At 45.6% G+C, this 24,121-nt stretch overlaps 1 protein-coding gene across 2 annotated transcripts in view; it reads right to left on the bottom strand.

The window, feature by feature from the left end:
* The window catches only part of LOC147445513 (RNA-binding KH domain-containing protein RCF3-like), a 148,727-nt gene extending 128,580 nt beyond the window's left edge, over positions 1-20,147 (bottom strand). The window contains exon 1 of one of the 2 annotated variants that reach the window (XM_086525018.1): positions 20,014-20,147. The gene's annotated coding sequence lies outside the window, so the exon portion shown is untranslated. The remainder of the gene's footprint in view (positions 1-20,013) is intronic. The other variant, XM_086525019.1, reaches the window with a different exon arrangement.
* Positions 20,148-24,121: the final 3,974 nt, after the last annotated feature.

Here is a 24,121-nt window from a genome sequence, read left to right as displayed (position 1 = left end):
ATAAAGCATTTATTTTCAGCCGTTAGGACCTTCTTTCCTCGAGCAACCTACGAACAAAAGGCTTTCTTTCTATTTCTTTGCCTGCGCTCCAAAAGTCCCCGTTGAGTCCTTATCCTTGTTGGTCTTTTCTGACCCTGTGATGCTTCAGGAGCCGTTTTCACAAAGGGCTTCTTCGCTGAATTTTTCTTCTGCTGCTCTCCTTTTTCGTTGCTCGGAAACCCACTATCCTCTCCTTTCAACAAGGCAAGACCAATGTCCTTGGGGAGCCCACAACAGTACTTCTCTATCTGCTCTGTCAACGGCACAAATCTGTAGGAGGTTACTGAGAGTAACGCTTTACAAAACCTCCGATTGTACTCCAGCAAGCTCTTGCAAGTAGCCGAAGTAAGCTGGTGCCAATCTATCATGACGTCGGCTTCAAATTCATTTGATAGCCAAGCAGATGCAAACATTTGCTTGAAGTAGACCCAAGTGGCGGGTGTCTATCCTTGCATTAACAATGTCGTCCACCATGTAAGCGCATTGTCTTTCAAGAAAGTGACAACTTTCCTGCCCTTGGAGGCCTTTGTAAAATTCCCTCCTCGTCCGGCGGTTGACAATTCTACAGAGGACTCATATTCAGATAGTTCGGACTTTGAGGACAGCAGTTTCTACGCAAAGAAGAAGAATTTTTATAAAGCCAACCAGTATGACTTTCTGGAAGATAAAAGCAAGAAAGTCCGAGAGTTTAAGGAAGGTGGACAGTCAATTAAATTTGACACATTTTCTGATTATAGAGATGCTTCAAAAGCTTTGTCTTTTATACAGCAGTTTGACATAGCTTTCTCTAGAGGGCGTTACTCAGAGCACTCCAAGATTCGGAGAGCTGCCTCTTACTTCAAGGGGAATGCTCGAACTTGGTGGTCCACGCTTCTATTAAACAAAACAGTGCTAGTTAAATGGCTGAAATTCAAAAGGCTTCTTATTTCTTCATGGCTGACTCGAGAGTATGAGCGCGACATACGAACTGCTTGGAACCATCTTCAGATGACCAAGAAGGATACAGTGGACGCTTATTGCGAGAGATTCTGGAGCTGTTTTCTACCCGCCTCTTCATTTAAGAAGATCTCATTCAAAGAACAGATTGAGCAGTTTACCTTGGGTCTTTCTACAGACATCCGAGATCACTGCTTAGAACAGAAGTCAGCTTCCATTCAGGAGTTGATGAGTCATGCAAAACGAGGCTTTGCCATTCACTCGGGCAGTTTGACCTACCCCACAGATGAAATCATGACACAAAGGGCCGAATAGACTTCGACAAATGAAAGTAGAAAAGGAAAAAGCAACCCAGAAAAGAAAGAAAAGGATGCACAACGATCCAAACTCACTCCTCGAGAGAGAGCTCTCTACATCAAGGAGGGGAAGTGCTTTGGATGCGGGGAAACTGGGCATATCTCCGCGAAGTGCCCTAAAAAGGCACCGAAAGAACAGAACGCACAAGGACGATGAAAGGCCTGAGAGTTTGAGAGCACCTAAGGAACGTGGAAGAAAAGGCAAGATGAAAACAAGACTAGTTCCAGATTGCATGGGTACTGACCTCAGCAAGTTGGACAAGAGTACAGAACTTTGCCGAGCTTGGGGCAAAGTGAAAGACCAAGAAGCCCTTATCTTCTTTGATGGAGGAGCCAAGGCCAACTTCATTTCACCGCAATTGGCGGCCCGGCTCGAGATTACTCCCGACGGGATGGGACCACTTGCAGAGGCAGTTCTAGCGGCACCCGGCACAGACGTAGCCATTACACGTGTCATTGGCAAACTTCGATTGCATTGTCAAGGGTATTTGGGGCATGAGGACTTCTATATAATGCCTTTGGAAGGTTGTGATGTTCTCTTGGGAATTCCCTGGTACCACAAGAACAACGCCGTGGTCGACTATCGATTTATTGAAGTCTTACATTTAGGATCAGAAGACCCAATGGGAAAAGTATCTACCTTTGGTGGAATTTGCCTACAATAACACGATACACTCTTCGACAAGAAGGCACTATTTGAGATTATTGAAGGTGCTACGAAGGTTCCACCCTTCCTAAGCACGAAAGATAAGATTTTTGAAGCTAATGAGTACACGCGCAACTTGGACACGGCTTTTGCCAAGGTTTGCGAGGCTTTGCAGAAATATCAAGAAAGACAGAAAAAGGAAGCAGATCGCCATCGTCGCGATTTGAAATTGAAGGAGAATGACTAGGTGCTCTTACGTTTTGAGAAGGCACGCCTGAGAAAGAAAAAGGGAAAGGAGAGGCTTTTTTCAAAGCTTAGTATGCGATACTACGGACCTTTCCAGATCTCCGAAAAGATCAATGATGTCTCCTTCCGACTGAAGCTGCCTGACACTTGGAGGATTCACAATGCTCTTCATGTGAGTCTCTTGAAATCTTTTAAAGGTAATGTGCCCGAAGATGGGGAACCTGATGAGCAACCCGAAGTGGAAGAAAATGAGGAGATCCTTGTTCTTGAACAGATATTGGCACATAAGGACAGAAAGAATAAGGGTAAAGTGAGAAGGCGGTTCTTGGTTAAATTCAAGAACTCTCCTGCATTGGATGCGAAGTGGATGGAGGAGGAGGACCTAGTAGATACTCCTCATATTGTGAAACTTTACCTTGAAGCTTTTGGTTTAGCATAGTCTACTCCAAATGGAACCCCGAATTCAGCTTGGCCGGAGATTTGGTACAGTGGCTTTGCACAAGAGGGGAGTTACTCCGCTCCTTTGTCAACAGATGCCTCGATTTTTGAATACTAGAGTCACTGATCTCTCTTTGAGCTTCAAGGATACTGAGAGCTGACAGTATTCTCTGTATGACTTTATGAAATGGAATTCCGAAAAATATGAAACTAATTTGTTCTTGACTTGTTTAAGTGCAGGAATTGATAGATGAAATGACTGCAGCATTTTGGTCTCAATGATCTCGATAGACATGATTGCAATAGGGGTTAGTCAATCGGGCATCTATGAGGTCTTGAGTGGATCTAGATGCGATTGCTAATTGCATTGTCGATAAATCATGGTCTGAGATCCAAATGAATGTTGAATGTGATTTGTCATGTGATGTCCTGTGATGTCAAGTGATGTAGTGTGATGTCGTGTGATGTCACTGTCGATTGGTACATGTGCTAGATGTGTGTTCCTAGTGCGTCGGTACTAACAATCAGTGTTTGCTAAGAGAGTTTATGGCTTCTATCTGTTTTGCAGGCGTAATCGAAGGCGATTAGAATGCTTTCAAGAGGGGGATATGTCACAAATTGGTGACGTGGCTACCTTGTACACACACAAATATCCTCCCCTCGCTGGCCGAATTGGGGACACTACTGACGTGGCACTGCAGACACGGAAAATGCGGCGTTGGGCTGACACGTGGCATGCTGTACGGACGCCCGCGTTTTGCGGCGGAATTTGTGGCAACAGAAAAGCAGGGCAACTTGCGACAGCTTTTGCTTTATTTGGCTACGCAATTGGAGAGAGAGAGAGAGAGAGAGAGAGAGAGAGAGAGAGAGAGAGAGAGAGAGAGAGAGAGAGGGGGGGGGGGGGGGGGGTTTATTAACTGCTTTATTCAATAAGCCTTGAGAGTGAAGCTTTGGATTTTGAAGCTTTTGTTTTTCAGCTTTTGGGGCTTTGCTTTTGGCATCCCTTGTAAACCTTTAAATAAGTGGGCAGGCCTCCCACTTCTCAGAGCATCTAGACGCAGAGTCTGAGAGTGAGTCCCGACCACTCACTTGTACTGTGAGTTGCAGATTAATACAAAAAGAAATACCGAAAGAGGCAACAGTCTTTGGGGTCAATATCTCTAGGCACAGAACTCCGTCGGGCCAGTGTTGAATCTATTGTGAGCTGTGAACTGTTTGAAGTGTAATCTTGTGGAGTCGCGGTAGATTCTCGACTTGGAGTGTCCAAGTTTGTTACAGTACGGTTGGCTTCCAGGCACATAACCAACCATACACTGGAACACAGATCCACCCCCGAAATACCCAGGATGTACCATGGGTGGTGGAAAAACTTGATGCATTGCTTGGTAACCACTTCCCTGTCCATTTAAGACAGCATGCGAGCTCTGAAAGGTGGCAAGCTGAACTGGCATAGCCTGTGGAATAGGCGTCCCAACCACCTGTTGAAGGGCAGGAGGAACCTGTTTTGGAGGCTCTGACTCCACAACATGCGAGTGCTCCCTATCCTACTGAGACGCATCAAGCACTTGGGCTCGAGCCTCAACAAGCTTTGTTCGCGGTGTAGGTTTCCTATTTTGCTGTGACACTGGTGGCGCTTGCAAGAACACTCCATAAACCTTGGGTTCTGCACCAGTCGCGAAAACACATTCACCACGGCAACTAACAGAGTCCTAAACGCATCATCCTCAAGTTACCCAATCATAAAGCCCTAATCTGGAGAAACATTCACATCAACATGAGGTACACACAGACGTGGCCGTGAACTCTCGCCAACCTCGAATACTATAGGAATTTCTTGTCTGTCCTTCAAAGAGGAGCTCTCTTCCATTATACCCTTCCCTTTGTCGTTGCCACGTCCTCGTGACATAGTTAACAGTTGCCACATACCGGTGACATACCCCCCTCTTGAAATCGCAAACGTCCTCGATTGCGTACCATAAATACACGCCACTGATCATTTTGTGTTGTTAGCACTCTTTTATCATCGCATGTATTCGCAAGAAAGGTCGTAACACATAGATACAAATGGCTTAATGAGACCTTCATACTTTTGTCATTTCCATCTATTACACTGAATTCGTATGTACATTTGATGTGCTAGCTCTATCATTACCCCTCCTTCGCACACGTTGGGTTGGGGCATAAGTAGGTTGTAACCCAAAGGCTTCAAGGTAAAGCTGCAAAATACATTTGGTGACTCTGACAGTTAATGCTCTTCCATCCACTTTGCGATGGCTGCCAAAAACGTTGAATGGCTGCAGATCTGGGTTGCTGAAATTGGCAAAAAACATTGATACATGGGGCGATCCCTGAAGTTTGAACACTAGGATGTAGCAAAATCAAGAGGCCACCCAGATTTTTCTTTGCAAGACGTCCATCTTGATGTTACATCCCCAAACATCAAGATGGGCGTCTTAGCTATATCCAGCCAAGAGTGAACATAGCCACCTCTTGAGTGAGTCCTATTTAGCCTCATTTGTCAGGCTTCTTGTGTGATCGCCACACTTGGACAATAGGCCCTTGGCAACTCTACCCGCACACCGGTATTGGTGTGGGTTTGGTGGTATGGGACACCAACCCTTGTGGGACAAACTAGCCAGTTGGATGCAAGCTCCCAAGCTCGAGGGTGAACTTGTATAGGCTCAATGGCTGGGAGGCGAACCTGATGTCCACCCGCTACGTTCATTTATGTGTGAGTATGGCTTGGTCTTGTCATACGTGCAAGATGGATCAAGCTAGGGACTAACACTCGTATCATGACTTCTTCTTGCTAGTTCATGCGACATGGCAACATACCAAAAAACCATCAGAGCTCATGAGGCAGCGACAGCCTAGCCTAATAGGTTCTCTAACCTCTTGCACAGGGCGGTATGGACACTACTAGAAGAAGAGAAGAACAAGGGACACATGCAAGCCAATGGTGAGAGTCTATGGTAATTTTTTACGTTCTTTTCCATTTTGCACATAGAATCCCATAGGAGTGTGGAGATTGATGCTAGTGGTTGTTCCATGGCAGTTTTACACCTCTCATTTTCATGGATGCATTGTCCTCCCCATCTCCATTTATACGTGAGGATTCTTTTAGGAGCTGTCACAAATTGCTGACGTGTCAAGCCACTAAAGAACGGAGCCAACTTGCAGATCCCGGCCAAGGGGCCTAAAGCAACAGAAGCAACAAAAGAAGTTATACCAACTTAAGGGACCCCGTCCGATGGGGCCCAAGTGACACAAAGATATTAAACAACGTAGAAACACACTCAAAAGACTTTGCACAACAAAATATGAGACGTGGCACTTGTATGGACATCCCAAAATTCCGGGCGATTTTTAGGGAAATCCCAAAATTTATTTTAAAAAAAGGTTTTTTTGGGGGTCAACTTTTCATATTTGATGCTTTTAGGCTTTGGGCCTTTAAATATGAGCCTTGGGGGCCCTGTCTGGCACTCTTCAACGCGCAGATTGCAAAGGAGATGCTCCCAGCTGTTGTACTTTGCGAATCAGCAATAATAAATAAATATCGAAAGGGGCGTCAGCGTTTGGGGCCAGTGCTCTCGTGGAGTGGAACTTAGCCACTCCCCGTCTCGTGTCGTGCATCTCATTCAATTCAGTTGTTGATTGAAGTGCTTAAAGTTGTTCAGTCTGTTCTTTTCCGTTGGCACGTGGTGCCCATGACGTGGCACCTGTACGAACATCCCGAAATTTGCGACGGATTTTTATGGATCCAAAAATTTTAGGAAAGTTTTTTTTTTGGGATGAGCTTTTTATATTTGATGCTTTTAGGCTTTGGGCCTCTAAATATGAGCCTTGGGAGCCCTCTTAGACACACTTCAACACACAGATTGCAGAGGAGGTGTTCCCCTTCTATTGTACTTTGCGAATCAATGATTATAAAGAAATACCGAAAGGGGCGCCCGCGTTTGGGGCCAGTGCTCTATTGGGGTGGAACTTCGCCACTCCCCGTCTCGTCTCGTGTTGTGCATCTCTTTCTGTTGACAAGTGTTCTTTTCCGATGGCACATGGTGCCCGTCACCGTGACAGGAGCCAGCCACTCCAAGTACTTAGGATGGAACTTCCCACTCCCCTTCTCATGTCGTGCATATCTTTCCGTTGGCAAGTGTCCTTTTCCGTTGGCACGTGGTGCCCGTCCCCATGACAGAAGACGGCCACTCCAAGTACTTGGCAGTCCTCCATATGTCCATTCGACGAGAGGTATTAGACTTCTTGGACTATCTTTTGCAAGTGTTATAAGGGGGGGGGGAGAGAGAGAGAGAGAGAGAGAGAGAGAGGAGAATTTACATCAGCTTCGATTCTTATCGTGGTCTTCTTTTTTCATAAAAGCACTGGAAGATTGTATTAGTACGTAAGGGTTAAAGTGTTTACATTATGAGCCACTCTAAAGAGTCATTAAAGGAGATGACAAAAATAAAGCGAAGAAATTGCAATTCTAGATTGCTTATGCCGTACTTTAATAGCTGTGGGAATTTCTTGTACATTGTATCCAAATGGATATGAAACTTTTTGTAGTAATGCAGTTTTGTATTTACAGAAAGAAAGTCTTTAATGAGAATTCTTCCTGAAAATTAGAGTGCCCAGAATAAAGATGCAGTCTCAACAGAAAGTAAATATTGTTCAGAACATTGTTAATGTTGTTTACTTTGTGTTTTGATCAAATGCTCAAAGAATTTGTGCAATTTTTTTTTGACTGATTGTAAGAAGAGGGTTGTATTGCTACATATGTTATAAAGTTCTATAGCCGTTGTGATGCTATAAGACTAGAAAGTTTCATAGCCGTCCAAGCCTTTTGCCAAAGAGAGAGGGGGTGACAAGTATTACCAATCAAGATTGTTAGCATGAATCCTCAAAAAGATGATATAAAAGTCTGTTCTAATGTGTGTCAACATAAAGTAAATATAGTTTAGAACTTTGTTAATGTTGCTTACTTTGGGTTTTGATCACATGCTCAAAGAATTTGTACTTTTTTTTTTTGGGCTGATTGTAAGAAGAGGATTGTATTGCTCTCTCTCTCTCTCTCTCTCTCTCTCTCTCTCTCTCTCTGACGGTATTTTTCCAAGGTCGTGGGGCTGTAGGGAAGGCTGCTTGCCCCAGCCTGGAATTACTATAAAGGGAGAAGAGGAGACGCCCATTTCTAGCAGAAGAAGTTCTCCAACTTGCAGAGTCTCTCTCTCAACAGATTCCCGGTGTTTTCCATCACCCAGAGCAGCTAGCGTTTTCAAGAGCAGACAACGTTTTCAGATCAGCCTAGCATTTTCCAGTTCCAGCAAGTCAGAGTCCCCTATCAAGTTAGCGTTTTCAGTTTTCAGCAGTATCCCTTTGTAGCCTAACCACTTAGCCTCGCAGATCTCACATCCTGCTCTCCGTATCTGTCAGACCATCCAGCGCTTTTAATTTCAGCCCGCAGATTTCAGATTTCAGCATTAGCGTTTTCAGCGCATAGTCGTCGAGTCGTCATCATCGCCGTCCTCTCCGACACGGCATCAGAATTCAGCAGATCACTCAACGTTTTCAGATTTCAACATCTCAGCCCTAGCATTTGTCAGCTTTCAGCCTGTCCTCGTAGACATCATCATCGTTGTCGACATCGTCGGCAAGTTCATTGCATCTAGATCATTTTACCAGATTTGTGCAATCTAAAGCATATACCTCTCTCGCAATAGAGCACCCATCTGGTGTCATATTCTTCTCTTTCTCTCTCTCTCATTCTCAGCACTTTCAGTCACAGTAGCATTCACTTTGTTTGTGATCATTGCACTTGCACTCTCTCTAAGAACGGAAGGCTCTCCCTTCCGTAAGTAAAAGAACCCTTGAGTAAAGTTCGGAGCACTCATCCTGAGCACTATCAACATTCCCTTCCTGTTGCACCCTACATTGGTAGCAAAGCTCTTTGGCAGTTTTTTGTATCACTCAAGGAAAGAACCACAGAAATTTTTTTAGCTTGTTGTGGTCGCACGTAACCCAAGTCCACTTGGGTGTGTCTAATCCTAATAGTGCTTTTGAAAAGTGGCAGGTAACCCAAGAAAGCAAGGCTTGTCCATCCTCCCCTTGTTCCTCTTTTTACTCATTGAGGACGGACCATGCACTTAGCGACCGGTTAATCGGCGTTGAGGTGGGAAAAAGCAACTTTGGTGTGAGCGCAAGGCCGCCAAGGGGTGCGCCCGCAGGGAAGAGTCAAGCTCGAGTAAGAGAAAAGCCTTCTCAAACACCGATTGCAAGCTAAGAACCCAAGTACCCAAGATCTCAGGGTATGGTCATCACCCAAGCAGAATGGATACTTTGCGTGAAGGTGATGAGAGTGGAGTTAGAGAAAGAGTTTCTACACCAAGAGATTTGTTCCTTGATCCTCCCCCATCCCCATCTATGCCACGGATTGCACCAAATCCTATGGAGGCTTTGGTCAAGTCGATGATAGAGATGATGCTACAACGAGATGCAACGTGCCGCCTTAGAAGAAAGAAGGGCAGCCATGGAGCGTGAGCGTGAGAGAAAACGCTAGAGACATAGAACTCTACAAACAATGCTCTCAATACACATTGCCTGAATACAAAACCCCAAGCACTCCTTTTATAGGATGTTGGGTTGAGGTAGGCCAAAAATGTGTAACTCGGTCAAATATATAAAAGCCCATAAAATGGATAAAATATGTGTGCACCCAATCAAGCTCAAAAATGACCAGCCGAACACTTGCTAAAGTGTTCGCCCATGCAACCTACGTGATGTGCAATGGGTGGCCAGCCCAGGAAAATTACTAGCCGTACAAAATGGCGAAGCAACGACGGTGTAACTCTTAACACCCCCTCCCAGCTTTGGATGCTGAGACAACACAGATGAGTCAAAGGTGAGAAGCCAAAGTCCGTTGAGGTACAGCCTTCGTGAAGATGTTTGTTGCAATGTCCACAGTAGGGACGTACTCCAAATGAAGATCTCCAACCAAAACCCGCTCCCGAACATAGTAGTATTGCACCTCAATGTGCTTTGTCCGAGCATGAAAGATAGGGTTCTTGGCAATAGCTATGCAGCTCAGATTGTCGCACAAAAGACGTGTAGTAGCACTCTAAGGAAAACACACCTCTCCCAGTAATCTCCGTACGGTTGCCCCCTCCTCCTCCTCCTCTCTGCAATTATTATGAGACACAAAATGCAGAAGTGCTCAACGAGCCACCTCAATGTGAATAAGTGCAAGTGGTGTCGAAGCTCTGTTGGATGTCTGCTTCAGAAAGGCAGCCCTGTGTTGCTTGCCCAATTGGCAAGCCTCGCACACGCCTGGCGAGGAGCGTAAAACGGGTAAACCCTCCACAAGAGAGGTCCTAGCAGCCTGTTGGAGCTGCTAATAACATAAGTGTCCAAATCGTGCATGCGATAGAGAAGAAGACTCCGAGATCCGAGACAGCAACGCATTGAGGCGATATAGGGATCCATCGCGCTCACCGCGTGCAAGAACAATACCTATTGTAGAATCAGCAATCGTCACCTTGCCACTCCCAAAGTAAATATCACCTCGCTGAGAGTCCAAACTTGACACAGAGAGGAGGTTGAAGGCCATGTCCGGAACGTATAGCGCCTCCACTGAATTGAACTTCGAGTCTGAGGTAGAATGGAAGAGGGTGATCTGGCCTGTCCAAACACTAGAATCTCATGGTTGTCACCCATAGTGACGGTCTGCCCATGAGTCTCCTTGAGAGAGCTAAACCAAGACTATTGGGAAGTCACGTGAGAGGTAGCTCCACTGTCAACAACCCAAGTACCTAACTCCGATGTAGCAAGAGAGTGGTCCGTTGTAGCAGCAAGAGTGGTCCCCGCCGTCTCATGAGAGGCTACAACTGCAGTCAAGGCTGTCTGTTTCTCCTTGTTGGCCTCTTTTCGCTTCTTCTTTCTGCATTTTGATTCTTTGTGCCCTTTCTTGTGGTAGTAGTAACACTCAATGTCCTTCTTCTTTTTCTTCTTCTTACCTTTGCCTTTCTTGTTACCTCCTTGAGCGTTCAAAGCTCCTTATGCATCAACAGCACCTCCGGCTCTGAATGCGGAGTGCCCCTCGATCTGTTTGAGGAAAGGGAGAATCTCGTCCCAGGTAGGAAAAGAGGTACGTCCAAATGTGAGCAAACTCTGAAAGTAGGAATCAAAGCGTGGGGGAAGGTTGAATAGTAAGAGGCCAACCATGCGTGCCGAGGTGATGTCGCCTCCGGCAGAGACAAGGTCGTCCCAAAGTTCCTGCATGCGGTGGGTCAATCCATCGAGTGAGTTGAAATCCTAGAACTAGACGTTGTACAACTCCCGTTCAAGTGTGATCTGTCTGGCAAACGAGGTCTCCTCAAACTGGTCAAGAATCCGTCTCCACAATGGATGTGCATGCTCCTCTTTGAAAACTTCCTTCATGATGCACTCCGAGAGGTTTGTCATAAGAAAGGTGAAGATTCGTACGTCCCGATCCACCCATTCATCGATCTGATCCTGAGTGGCCATGGAAAGGGTAGACTGAGTAGCCGAATGGGAGAAATCATTCGACCATTCACAGAGTCGATGGTAGGCAATGATTGTGCGTACTCGTGTCCTCCACACAGCATAGTTGTGCAAATCCAACTTCTTTTCCTCAACAAACTCGATGAGGGCATAATTGTTGGATTGTTGCATTGGCAGATGACGACGTAGTCGCACAAGTGGAAGTCGTCGTGGTCATAGTAGACGTAGGAGGCGTCTTTTGGGATTGTTGTCCCTTCTGCTTCGGAGTCGACATGTCGCATTCTCAAAGAAAGTCTCAAGGGTCAATGGATAAGATCTTAAGTCGTCGAAGAAGGTACCGTATCCAATGCTGTAACAGTCCAAGATAACCGCTCAAACAACCACCGGATGGTGTCCTAACGAGCAATGGAGTAATCGACCACGCAAAAGGCAAAAAAACAGCCTACTGTCCGCCCGAAAAACACTTGCAAAGAGGCTGAAAACGCTGCTGTAACAAGGAATTTAGCGGGCATGGACGCCAGATCGGTAGGAGAGCGTCGCAGAGGTTGGGGTTATGAGATCCTCACACTTCTTGGCCATTGGATGGCTGAAAACAGAGAAAAAACAGAAAGTAAATAATGCCAGAAAAGGGTCGATTTCGTGTAGATACCAGACGAAAGAGAAGATCTGGTAGTTCCAGGCGGTAGAAGAAAAGCCAAGTAGGTGTAGGCCGCTCCCGCACAGTGCAAGGGCTTAGCGTTTGCACAAAACGCAGCAGCCTTTGAAAAACGTAAGGCTCCCAAAAACGCTGATCTGGCCAAAAAACGCAGGGCAGATGTGGTGCTGATGTTGGGTGTCTGTTTCTGCAAGGAAGGGGCGCCAAGAGAGGGAAGGCAGATCGCTGAAGGCAAAGCTGAAACACTGGCCTGAGCTGCAAAAAAGCTGCTGGTTCCCAAAAACGCTGCTTGGTTCGAAAAATGCTAGGCTGAATTTGCAACTTTGCGCGATGAAATGTTGCAGAATCGCTAGCGCTAGGCCTCAGGAAGGAGTACTAGCGACTGATACCATGTGAGAGTGAGCAGCTGAGAGAGTGAGAGCCACGCGCGCCGAAAACGCTGGAGAGAGAGAGAGAGAGAGAGAGAGAGAGAGAGAGAGAGAGAGAGAGAGAGAGAGAACGCTAGAAGCACAGAACTCTGTACAATGCCTGAATACAAAACCCCAAGCACTCCTTTTATAGGATGTTGCATTGAGGTAGGGCAAAAATGTGTAACTGGGTCAAAAATATAAAAGCCCATAAAATGGCTAAAATATGTGTGCACCCAAGCCAGGCTCAAAAATGACCGGTCGAACACGTGCTAAAGTGTCCGCCCATGCAACCTACGTGATGTGCAATGGGTGGCCAGCCTAGAACAATCACTAGCTGTACAAAATGGCGAAGCAACGATGGTGTAACTCTAACAGGAGGACCCCTCGGACAGGATTGGAGGTAGCCATGCTACTGTACACGGGGCTAAGTTGGCAGCTTGGGAGCGTCTATGTATGACTTTGCAGGATCTTGATGTTTGGCAACATTCAAGCTTTGTGAGGCCCCCAAACAGCTTGTCTTTCTCTCGCTCTGACCGTAGAGTAGGAGAAGTGAATCTATCTCGGGTAGATCGCTTCTACGCCAGTGACCACTTCTGTGACATGGGTGGATCTATTTGCATTTTGGCAAGGACTACTTTTTTCCGACCATACACCAGTGATCCTCACCGTGACAAATAGACAGAGGGGGAGCACAATGCTACGCATCCCTGAGAGGATCTTGCTGGATCCAGAGCTTAGAGAGCGAGTGGTGGCACTCTGGAGAGAGATCTTGGACACACGACTCCCCTACTGGTAGAGTGACCTTTGGACTTGCTGAGCTTAGTCGCTTCTTCCTCCAAGAGTCTGCAACACGCTTGGCTGCATCCAGGGAAAGGAGAAGCATCTCCGACGGGGCGTTGTTTCCTTGCGGAGGATGCAGGAGCAGCACCCAAACAATCCTTGGTTGGAGGAGCAGATGCAACAGGCTCGACAGGAGTTGACTAGAGTTTAGGAGAGGCGTCATGAGTTGGAGGAGCAGATGCAGCAGGCTCGACATGAGCTGACTAGAGTTGAGGAGAGGCGACGTGAGTTTGCCTTCCATCGGCAAGCATCTCAGTGGACCCAGGTGGGTGACAGAGTTACTAGGAGTTTTTTGAGGCGGTGGCTCCTTGCCATGCGCTCCCGAGTGCCAGCCAGTTGAGGAGACCAGACAAGTCAGTTGCTTCAGAGCCTAAGGATATGCATGCAATTGCTATTGACTTTTACCGAGATTTGTTGTCAACTGAGTCACAGTCAGAGCGTCAGGATGCATGCAGAGAGCAGGTTTGGACACGAATGCACTGCCTTGTTACTGAAGAGATGCGTTAGAGACTAGAGCTTCCCACCAGCTAGAGGAGCTATTTCACGGAAATCCGTACTGCTTGCCACATCAGCATGTCAACGTGTTTTCCGAGCGTCCATACAGATGTCCACGTCATCGGTTGGGATTGCCACGTCATCAGTTTGTGATAGCTAATCTACAAAGGTTTGAGCAGGCTCTTGAGGTGTTTTGTTGTGCATCAGGCACACTGATTAACTGGAAAAAGACAGTTGCTTTCTAGGTTGACAGTGCTTCTACGCCTGATTGGTCGGCAGGTGAGGGTTTCAGGTGGATCCCCCCAGGGATTGGAGTTCGCTATCTAGGTTGTCAGGTTGGCCTCGACTTGTCCCCTGAGTAGCAGACTGCTCCCCTCCTCTTGTCCATTAGGAGAAAGTTACTGCATTGGAGTTCGGCAATAGAGTTGTAGTGGCCAACCAGGCTCTATTGGCTACTATGTGGTACGTCACGTCTTGCTGGATCTTCTCGAGCTCCTATATCAGCCAGCTGGAGAGGCTGATCATGAATTTTCTTTGGTCAAGGCACCATACCCAACTTGCCCGTGCCAAAGTAGCCTGACACGTCATCACCTTACCATGTTCTCAAGGGGGGTTGGAAATCATTGACCCATCACGACAAAGCAGAGCCTTCTTGGGAAGTTTGTCGTCAGAGGACTGCTTCCACGGGAGGACCCTAGAAGGAGCTATTGCTTCGCCGGCTTTGAGCTCGAGTGCCTCATGCAGGAGGCCCCTAGAGCCCTTTTATCAAGCGATTTTTACAGAGATGCATAGAGTTGGTCTAAGCAAGAGGTTGGAGGATCGTTTTGTTGCAAGCCTGCTTAGGTATTGGGAGCAGTTGAGGGGTGGCCTAGAGCAGCATCAACCCACTGCACGGAGGAGCGCTTGAGACAGCCCCTTGGTTGGAACCCCATGGTTAGTACTCAGAGAGGCCACCTAGTTGGTAGTAGGCCTCATGTTTCTTGGGGTCCCATGGCAGAGGATCTAGCCCACACTCTCGATGACTGGCTCCAGTTCTCAGGTTTCTCCGAGGAGGCTTAGAGCATCCAGCTACGAGGTATGAGGGGGGTGCAGAGCATGTGCCAAGACATTACAGAGGCTTTCCCACCTGATTGGCTCACCCCTCTACATAGTACAGACAGCATCTCACAGATGGATGGGGGGCTTCATGCAAATAGAGGTCCTCATCGCAGTTCGGGCTTGCTCGGAGGCCATACCCACATGTTCTTTGAGATTCAGGGAGAGGGTCGCCTTCACCGAGTCTCAGTAGAGGCTCCACAGGTTGCAAAGTGTTCCTTTCAGAGAACACCGGTTTTGGGCATTTGTGGGACGACCTATGTCATGGATCTTGACCCAGCAGATTTTGAGATAGGCCACTGGCGGCTATGGGCTTGGCAGAGCTTCCCCCTGGCACGGGTGCAGTGGGACCCTTGAGATTGGGATCCCCTTCTTTCAGTACACAATTCCACTGCGGCGCCACATACTAGCAACACGGAGAGAGGTTTGCCTTGCTACAAAACTTCATTGGCAGGAGGAGGGTCTCATAGCTAAGTTCTTGTCACGTTTCTGGGGGCAGTTGTGGGATTCCAGACAGCCGAGGAGAGTCACTTTGTTCTAGTGGCTAGTTGCACACAGAGCTACAGCAATTGGGAGCTGGCTAGTACACAATGGTTTTTCGGCAACCTGTGCAGCTTGTGGCTATCCTTTGGAAAGTCAGCGACACTCTCTGTGGGACTACACCATGGCACAGCAAGTTTGGCTTCGAGTTCTTTGGCTGATGTCGGCTCTCTCCAAAGTCCAACAATACACTTGGGGTGATGCCGCCTGATCCACTCTCACGGGCCTGGCGCTCCATTTTGAGTTGGCTTCCACCAGCAAGATCATAGTGATCCAAGGGGGTCGACTTACACTCCAGCTAGCCACAGAGCTTACCCCCCAGGAGTGGTGCAGTGAGAGAGAAGTGTTCCCAATTCACTCAGAAAAGCTATAATTTAAGATTTTTACAGTGGCCGCCCAATAAAGTGGCCGACCGGACACAATAGAAATACGACCCAGTGGGAGCTGGCAGACTACGTCGGGATAGACATGAAATCAAGCCAGTTACTAATGCTGCAGATTGGCCAGAAAATTAGGTTTTAACACGCATTTTTAAGTATAAATTTTAAAACCCTTTTAAACTCAGTGGCCGGCCAATTTGAATGGAGCCAAATTTCATAAACATTAAAAAAAAACCTTTTAAACTCAATGGCCGATCAATTTGAAAGCGGCCGGATTTAATAAACATTGAAAAACTCGAACCATAGCGTGAGAAAAACTGCAAACCAACGTGGAATTTTTACCATCTCTCTCTTTCTCCCCTCAAAATTCCCCGCAAGGTTATTAACAAGGGCTAGCGCTACCTGCTATGGGCACTTTGCAGCAGTTTCCACCGACACACAGAGTCCTCTCTCTCGGCTCTCAATTCAGCCTAGTTTCTCTCCTCAATTTTCTTGCTCTTGCGTCCGTGAAAGCCATGCAGAGGTTGCGAAGCACGCGATGGAGGTAGAGTGCAGCCATAGGAGCTTGTATGCATCCCTGTGGGAAATAGCCGCACTCCGACAAGCACAGTACCAGCTATCCACGAAAATTTCAGCACTCTGATGTAATCCAAAAGAAGATTTCAGCCAAGGAGAACTCATGTGGGCATCCCTTACGCAGCAGATATCAATTGAAGCTTCTCCCGCACAGAAAATTCTAGTACGAAACAGACATAGCCATTCTCGGCTACAAGTATGATGAATTTCAGCCAATAGGCTTATGAATCCATGCATTTCTATGCATCAGAAAGTATATGGGACATGAACAGCGAATCCTGTTTTGGGTTCTTCTACTTGTAATAGTTACCAAAGTAATACAAATCTCCTTCAAGGAGAGGGGGGGGGGCATCTTCTGGTCCGTAGTGCTGTGTCGATTATCTACATTGTTCTTCTCAATTTTATGTTGTGCAGAATTCCATTGAAATAGTAAATTTGCTTCAAAGTATTAAGTGCACGCTTCTGTTTCTGTGAGACGATCCCTGCTAAAAACACTAGGCTATAGCAGATAGAGAGGCTACCCATATTAAATATGCAAGGCTTAGACAAATGTGTCCTTTTATACCCCATGGGTACATCTTAAGTACCTTTTTAACCCTGGGTCCGACAAGGACTTTGACATGATTCATGAAATAAATCATTAAAAAGTCGCTTTTAATAATTATTCGAGGGTCAATTTCTAGTTAAATTGTCACACATCTCCCAACCTAGAAATCCACTTGTCGTGGGAATTGGCATGATAGGTTCCTCTAACCTAAATCTACGTGCTCGTCATGCCAAATGCCTAGTGAAGTGTAATAACATCCGTCAAAGCGTACACAAACCATTTATGCAAGAGGGTTCCAAATTTAGAAAAACTATATGATGAACTTGTCTAAATATAGACGTCCTATGAACAAGCTCACAAAAATACCACAACTAAATCCCTTCTATAGACAAACCTTGGCTCCGAAGACGTAGTAGTAGCATGTCCATATGGGACATAGAGACCAGTGCATGTTACATGCCCTTCTACTTAAGGTGAGGTACAGATACTAAACTCCATGCATACCAAAAGAATGTCTTCAATGAATGGCCTCCTAGACAATGTCCTCCATTGCTAGTGAGAAATAGAGGCTTCCCCAAACGATGTGGAAATGTCCGAAGAGACATGGATGGAGCTACTTGCAAGCCATGCATTGCAATGTGGATCAATGATACTCTTGTTGGTTACCAACAAAGAATACCCTTTGTTGCCCCAATCGGGATGTTGTGAACCAAAACGCAAATTGGATGGATGCTCATAGAGCAGATGGATGGATACATAGCAGCCACGCGACGGGACAGACGTTTAATACGCAGTATACAATACTACTAGACATATTTTTGAGAATCAAAAATAAAATATGACAACTTTTTTAGATATGATGGTTTGATAAGGACAAATAAAGTGGGTCATGCACCTCCTCAATGACTCCTCAATGTTTAACCGCAACATACATAAACAAGCGCCATGAAGCTCTAAAACACACTTAATCAACTAACAAGAGACATTAGAATAGAACACGTTTTGAGCAAAAAAACTCTAGAATAGAAAACGTTATGAGACGTATTGTACATTTCATATGGACGTCTCATATTCTAAATAAATTCGTGTGTTTTAGCCATAGTAATAGGGAATGGCCGTTTTCAGGTCTCCATTCCCCGTTCCCATTCCAAGTTCCCGTTCCGAATCCCCGTTCCGTGTTTCAAACGTGAGTACCCATAACAGGGAATGGCATTTTGTTCCGCGTTCCCGTTCCAGTTTCCCGTTCCTGGTAACTATGGTTTTAGCTACTATGGATAGATATGCTAACGACGATGTCCAAGAAGGTTACCAATATGCTACCCCTACACAATAAGACTAGCGAGCAACGCCAGATCGATAACGTAGATAGGTATATTCTTTGGATTGCCCATGAACCATGGAAAGTCCTCTATAAGATGTGTCTTGAATTGCCACGTAATTCCTCAAAGATAAAGGCTCCTTTTCCAAAATAGCAATTCCCTAAATTTTAGGGCATGCTTCCATTGGACTCCCACTGGTCATCTGACCATCTATCCCCACTGGGACCGCATCCAAAAGTGCAACGTAGCCCTGCTGTCGGGTACTTTCCTTTGCTGACCCAACCTTGGCACTATGCCTTTACTGAGTTCATGTCACGTGACACATCCAACCCTATGTGTCCATGGACAAGCTACAGCATGACCAGGGTTCAGTTCAGTCAAGTCAGTCTAGAATAGGACGTAATCTGGCACTTTTGTGAGTGTTCGCACACCGTACATGTCCAAACACTTAGATTAGATGCATATCCTCCAGTTGCACACAGTATGATCATCAGCATTCCCATCCGAATCCATCAAAATCCATCAAGGGAATTTTTCAGTGCATTAAACCTATATTCCCTATTTTTAACATTTTTCACTTATTTATTAAGTGACTTTTGTTGGAAAGTAGGTAGGCAATTTTGCTAAGTTTGTATAAGTAGAAACCTAGCACTTTCTGGCAGAAGAGTCACCAGGAGCACCGCTCAACAGGCACCTTCTCAGCAGGACCCCCAACAACATGACCTAGCGTTTTTGCAACTCAGCATCACGCTAGCGTTTTTGCAAGAGAGATCAGCCTTGGCGATTTTGCATTGCAGAGAAGCTTTGGCATTAGCAGACACAGCAGAACCAGTTCACGACAACAGATCAGCCCTAGCGTTAGTGGATTTTCCCTAGCAGCAGACTCAGCCCCTAGCGTTTTTGCATTAGCATCACACTTTAGCGTTTTGCAGATTCACCGTGATGGAACAACAAGAAGACCAGCGTTTTCAGATTCCAACAGTCAGGCACCGCAGTAGAACCCTCGAACCTCGCAAATCTCACCTTTCCGCAGTAGATCCTCGCCGCACGGTCAGATCCCGCGAAGTTTGCAGATTCAGTCCGGAAAACGCATATTTCAGCATTTGCGTTTTCAGCGAGGAGTCGTCGCATCCTCGCCATCGACATCGTCACCAACATAGAGTCAGAATTCAGCAGATAAAGATTTGCAGATTTCAACCCTTGGCATTTTCACATGCAGCCCGTCTCGTCGTCCTCCTCATTGTTGTCGACATCGTCGGCAAGTCCAAGCATTGTAGAGAAACTTTATAACATATGTAGCAATACAACACTCTTCTTACAATCAATCCAAAAAAAAAATTGCACAAATTCTTTGAGCATGTGATCAAAACACAAAGTACACAACATTAACAATGTTCTGAACAATATTTACTTTCTATTGAGACTGCATCTTTATTTTGGACACTCTAATTTTCAAAAAGAATACTCATTAAAGACTTTCTTTCTGTAATACAAAATTACATTACTACAAAAAGTTTCATATCCATTTGGATACAATGTACAAGAAATTCCCACAACTATTAAAGTACGGCATAAGCAATCTAAAATTGCAATTTCTTCACTCTGTTTACGTCAATTTCTGCTTCAATGACTTTTCAGAGTGGCTCATAATGTAAACATTGTAACCCTTAATTACTAATACAATCTTCCAGTGCTTTTATGAAAAAAAAAAAAGACTACGACAAAAATTGAAGCTGACGTAAGTGGTCCCCCCTCTCTCTCTCTCTCTCTCTCTCTCTCTCTCTCTCTCTCTCTCTCTCTCTCTCTCTCTCTCTCTCTCTCTCTGCACGCGCGCGCTTCCTTGTAGATGACAACAGATCGCCCAAAAATAAGGAACAACCCACGCACAAGATTAACAAACGTTACAGAAATAGAGAGATAAATCTGCTGCAGAACAAGCAGAAATAGACAGAGAATGCAGGATTAACAAATGTAAAGAACGAACCTAACAGATAACCTGCTGCAGGACAAGCTTCTGGTTCGCTTCGCAGCGCTCTCTCTCGCTGTAAACTCGTCCTCTCTCGTTCTTCTCTCTGCCTGCCCTTCTCCGAATGCGCAGATCTCTACCGTAGATTTTAAATACACACTGATGAGTTTAAAATTCAAATCCCAAGTACTCAAGTAGTCAACCGTGAGTGAGCAAAAATTAAAATTAAAAATGTTTGATCTTATGGAGTATGGGGTACCCAATCACACAAAATCAGGAATTAAAAGGAATCAACTAAAGATACGATGGGAAATTGTGTCCAGCGAGATGAGCAGGTTGAGGGCGATGGGCAGATGGGGAGGAGGCGCGCAGAGCAGGCAGGTGCCAGTGATGGGGAGACGAGTAGAGGTAGGGCGACGGGCAAAGCGCGCAGAGGAAGAGTGACGGGTAGGGATGCTCAGGTGGAGGTAGACTTCTACTATTTTTTTTTATAATAGGTGGTCAAAGTGAGCACTTGGCCGGCATGTTGGAGTGGTTACAGTACGAGCTCTAAAGATCTTCCTTTAGATGGCGCGAGTTCGAATCCCTCGCTTCCTTTTGAAAAGGTAGTGAATCTCTGAGAGGAATGTAAGGGAATCTTGCAGAATCTTGGGAGGTATTGAATAAACTTAACAGGCTACCAGTAGGGATTAGTGTTCATGTTAAGTTTTAGAGTAGGGAATGTTCCTTTAGAGTCGGATATCACTTGCCAATTAGAGGCATATATGTGTCATGCTACAAGAAAATCGAAACCCTCCCTGTTAAAAAAAAAAAACCAAATCTCACATTGTGTGAGAGAGATTATATTAAAACAGAAATCAATAGTAGCATTGTGCTCAACACGAGCCATGGCCACAAGTAATACAAGACCTTCCATCCAATAGACACCACCCATACCTCAACCGTTCGCTAGGTTTTACAAGGAGCTCTCAAACCCATACAAAGACAAAAAATAATCAAAGGAGATAATGCCGAAAAAGGATCTCACACCTCAGATGCCACCATGTCAAAGGGCTCTGTCACCGCCCACCGAAATGTCCAAGGAAAGTCAAAGAAAAGCAACACCACCACAGCAGGATAACCATAACCACCACCTCCAAGCAGAGCTCCCCATGGAGAACCAGCAGATACCACATAAGAGCCAGACTCAACCAGCCTCAGAAGACAAAGCCCCACCAGAAAGATCCATGCAAACCAAAAACGACACCACCAAGTTATAGGTTGAGAGAAGAGTGAACCCCATTGGAGGAGATCAAGTTGCCACCAACCTCGGTCCGTCTCGCCACACCGGAACTGTCCTATGCTTAAAGCAGGAGTGGGATGTCATCCCGCCCTTGCATCCCAAAAATCTACTCTTTGCAATGTCTCCCAACACGAGTAGGACGGGAAGGGACAGCGCCACCCGTGGCCACCCTTGCCCCCAAGCCGATGGAACTTCCATCTGGCTACAACACGGCAGGCTGCATGCCGCATTCCTCGTGCAGAGCAAGCATCCAGTCCCCATACTGCCCTCCTAAAGGGGTCCCCACCCAGCGAGGCACGGTTGGAGCTACCAAACGTTTTCTTCGCTAGGGTTGGGAAAACCCTCACCGTGAGCGATGCACAGAGGCATTCATTCTGGTTAGATGTAAAATCAAAATCAAAATTGAAACCCCCCTTAAGCACTATTAGCACTCTGGATTTTGCAGGTATTAATTTAGCGTTCCGGAGATGCAAAGCTCCCCTTATTTTGAGGCCTTTAGAAACCGATCAAATCAATGCCCTCTTAAAGCACTATTAGCACTTTGGATTTTGCAAGTATTAAGCTAGCGTTACGAAGGCACAATGCTCCCCTAGTTTTGAGGCCTTTAAAAACCAATCAATTCGATGTGGATTTTTGAAGCTTGCTCCTATAAAATCTCCCCCTTCTCTTTTTGTGTAGGTGCGACCTCAATGCAATTTTCCTTATTGCTCCCTCACACTCCCCCAAATGTTATGTGGTGCAGCTCAGCCCTTAGTGACCTTTCTTCATAAAATATGTGACCATGTGGCGATCAGTGGGAATTGAAAGCCACGTGGGAGAACATTTTACGGCAAAGGTCACTAAAGGAACTTTCCCAAACGTCAAGGTCCAAGGGAAGGCTCCATTAGTGTGAAAGTGTGGGAGGGTTATCATTTGGTGGCGTGTTTTGGATTTAAGAGGGATCTGCGTGCGGCATGCCGGTGGTATGTTCTTCGTACACACTCTCCATCACCGACCTAGCTATATCTCTATCAATTTCCCTAGGGCATGGAGTGTTCGCTTACAAAACTCCATGGCGCATTTCTCCATTTGACATCAATGCAACAAAGGTTGGCACCAATTGTGATAGAGCTTGAACACAAGATCTCAAAGATATGTCTGACAAGTTTGAACACAAGAAGTTGATGGCGGATTTTTGCATTTGATGTCTAAACTCATTTACAGAACTTCATGGCTAATTTTTACATTTGACGGCATTGCAACATTAACTTGAAATATCTCAAAGATCTAGCTGACGAGTGTGAACACAAGACCTAGTATCAATGTGTGTGGGTGTGTGTGTGTGTGTGTGTGTGTGTGTGTAGGATGAATTCAACCATCAGAGCATAAAAAAGGCAATCATCCATAGGTAAAAAAAAGTCCATAAAATGTTTATTCATCATGTATAACTTGGGCAACGTACAATCAAGGAAGAAAAAACTCCCATTAAATCATTTGCATTCAAGATATGGTAAGTCCTCCAAATGTTACCTGCCACCATCACAACCAACAACAAATGAGATTTAGAAGTGGTAGGCAAGTGTCATCAATGAAGGACACTTGTTATCGATGTCCGCCATAGCTTAAGGCAATAAATTTAAAGAGGAGGTAGTCCTATGATGAAGGCCCAGACCTGATTGGGGAGCTCCATATTGAGCTAGTTAGGGAAGTATGGTCCAATCAAAAAGTCTTGCAAACTCTAGCTCTCAATATCCCACATTGGAACCTTCATATAGATCTGTAGGATTTCCATTTTGAAAAAGTAGGCGAGAGTGGTTTGCTCACGCATGGTAGGGTGGTGGGAGTATGGGGCGTCGTGGGAGAGGTGGTAGGGTCTCCTTCTTTGATATAGCCCTGAATTAGTACCCGCCATGCAAGGATGTATGCCAGCGTAGTGGTCTAGTGGAAGTGTGTGGAGGTGATTTGTGGTACTTCCCACCTGGCGAACAAGTATCACCCTTATGATGTCAAAGCCACTCACTTTAGCCTAAGATTCCATAGGAAAACAAATCCAATGTAATTAGGTATGTGTAGGAAACACCCTCCTCTTTTCAATAGGTCAATTATGTTTGTAGGAGAGTCCACTAATGTGTGTGTGTGTGTGTGTGTGTGTGTGTATGTGTGTGTGTGTGTGTGTGTGTGAGAGAGAGAGAGAGAGAGAGAGAGAGAGAGAGCTAGTTGTGCATCAGTGACACGTTGGCCTAACAAAGCTAACCTAGCAGCATAAAGCATAGTAACGCTCTGGCCTAAGTAAACTTATATGCAAGTAGTACGTATTGCACATGTGCAACATGCAAGGATGGGATTAGGAGGGGCTCAATCCTCCAAGATGGGGGTAACATATTGGTGTCTTGTCACATGCACTAGTAAAACTTGGGTGTTTTGTAATTTCTAAATGTAAAATACATTTTCCAAGTAAAATTAGTAGATTTTTGGAAGCCAAGTATATAGTTTGTGAGCTCCTCATAGTATGTGTAGGTGAAAGATCATGCAGTTGCTATTAGTGATATAGCATGTGGGATATCGTCATTTTCTCTCCTTCCTATTGATGTAGCATCAGATGTAGGAAAAGGGACCAAATATGCAGGTGCTAAAAGTGATGCAGAACATGGATCGATGGTGTTAGCAATTGTGGTACTCGTAGATGCAGGGTTGTTACATGCAGGGAGAGGGGTAGGAAAAGTGTAGCATAGTGCCATTGATGCGTTTCTTAATGTTGGTTTTGCACTAGAAAGGGAGGTCCTAAATTTAGAGGAGAACTCACTTAAACAAAAGGGAAACTGGGGTCGCAAAAAAATTTGATGCTTGGAGGAAATTGTATGGGTT

The sequence above is a fragment of the Adiantum capillus-veneris genome, chromosome 12 (assembly GCF_014529385.1).
Source record: "Adiantum capillus-veneris isolate H3 chromosome 12, ASM1452938v2, whole genome shotgun sequence".
In the NCBI taxonomy this organism is placed as follows: domain Eukaryota; kingdom Viridiplantae; phylum Streptophyta; class Polypodiopsida; order Polypodiales; family Pteridaceae; genus Adiantum; species Adiantum capillus-veneris.
Note: the sequence above shows the minus strand (reverse complement) of the source record. Positions and strands in the feature narration are given on the sequence as shown.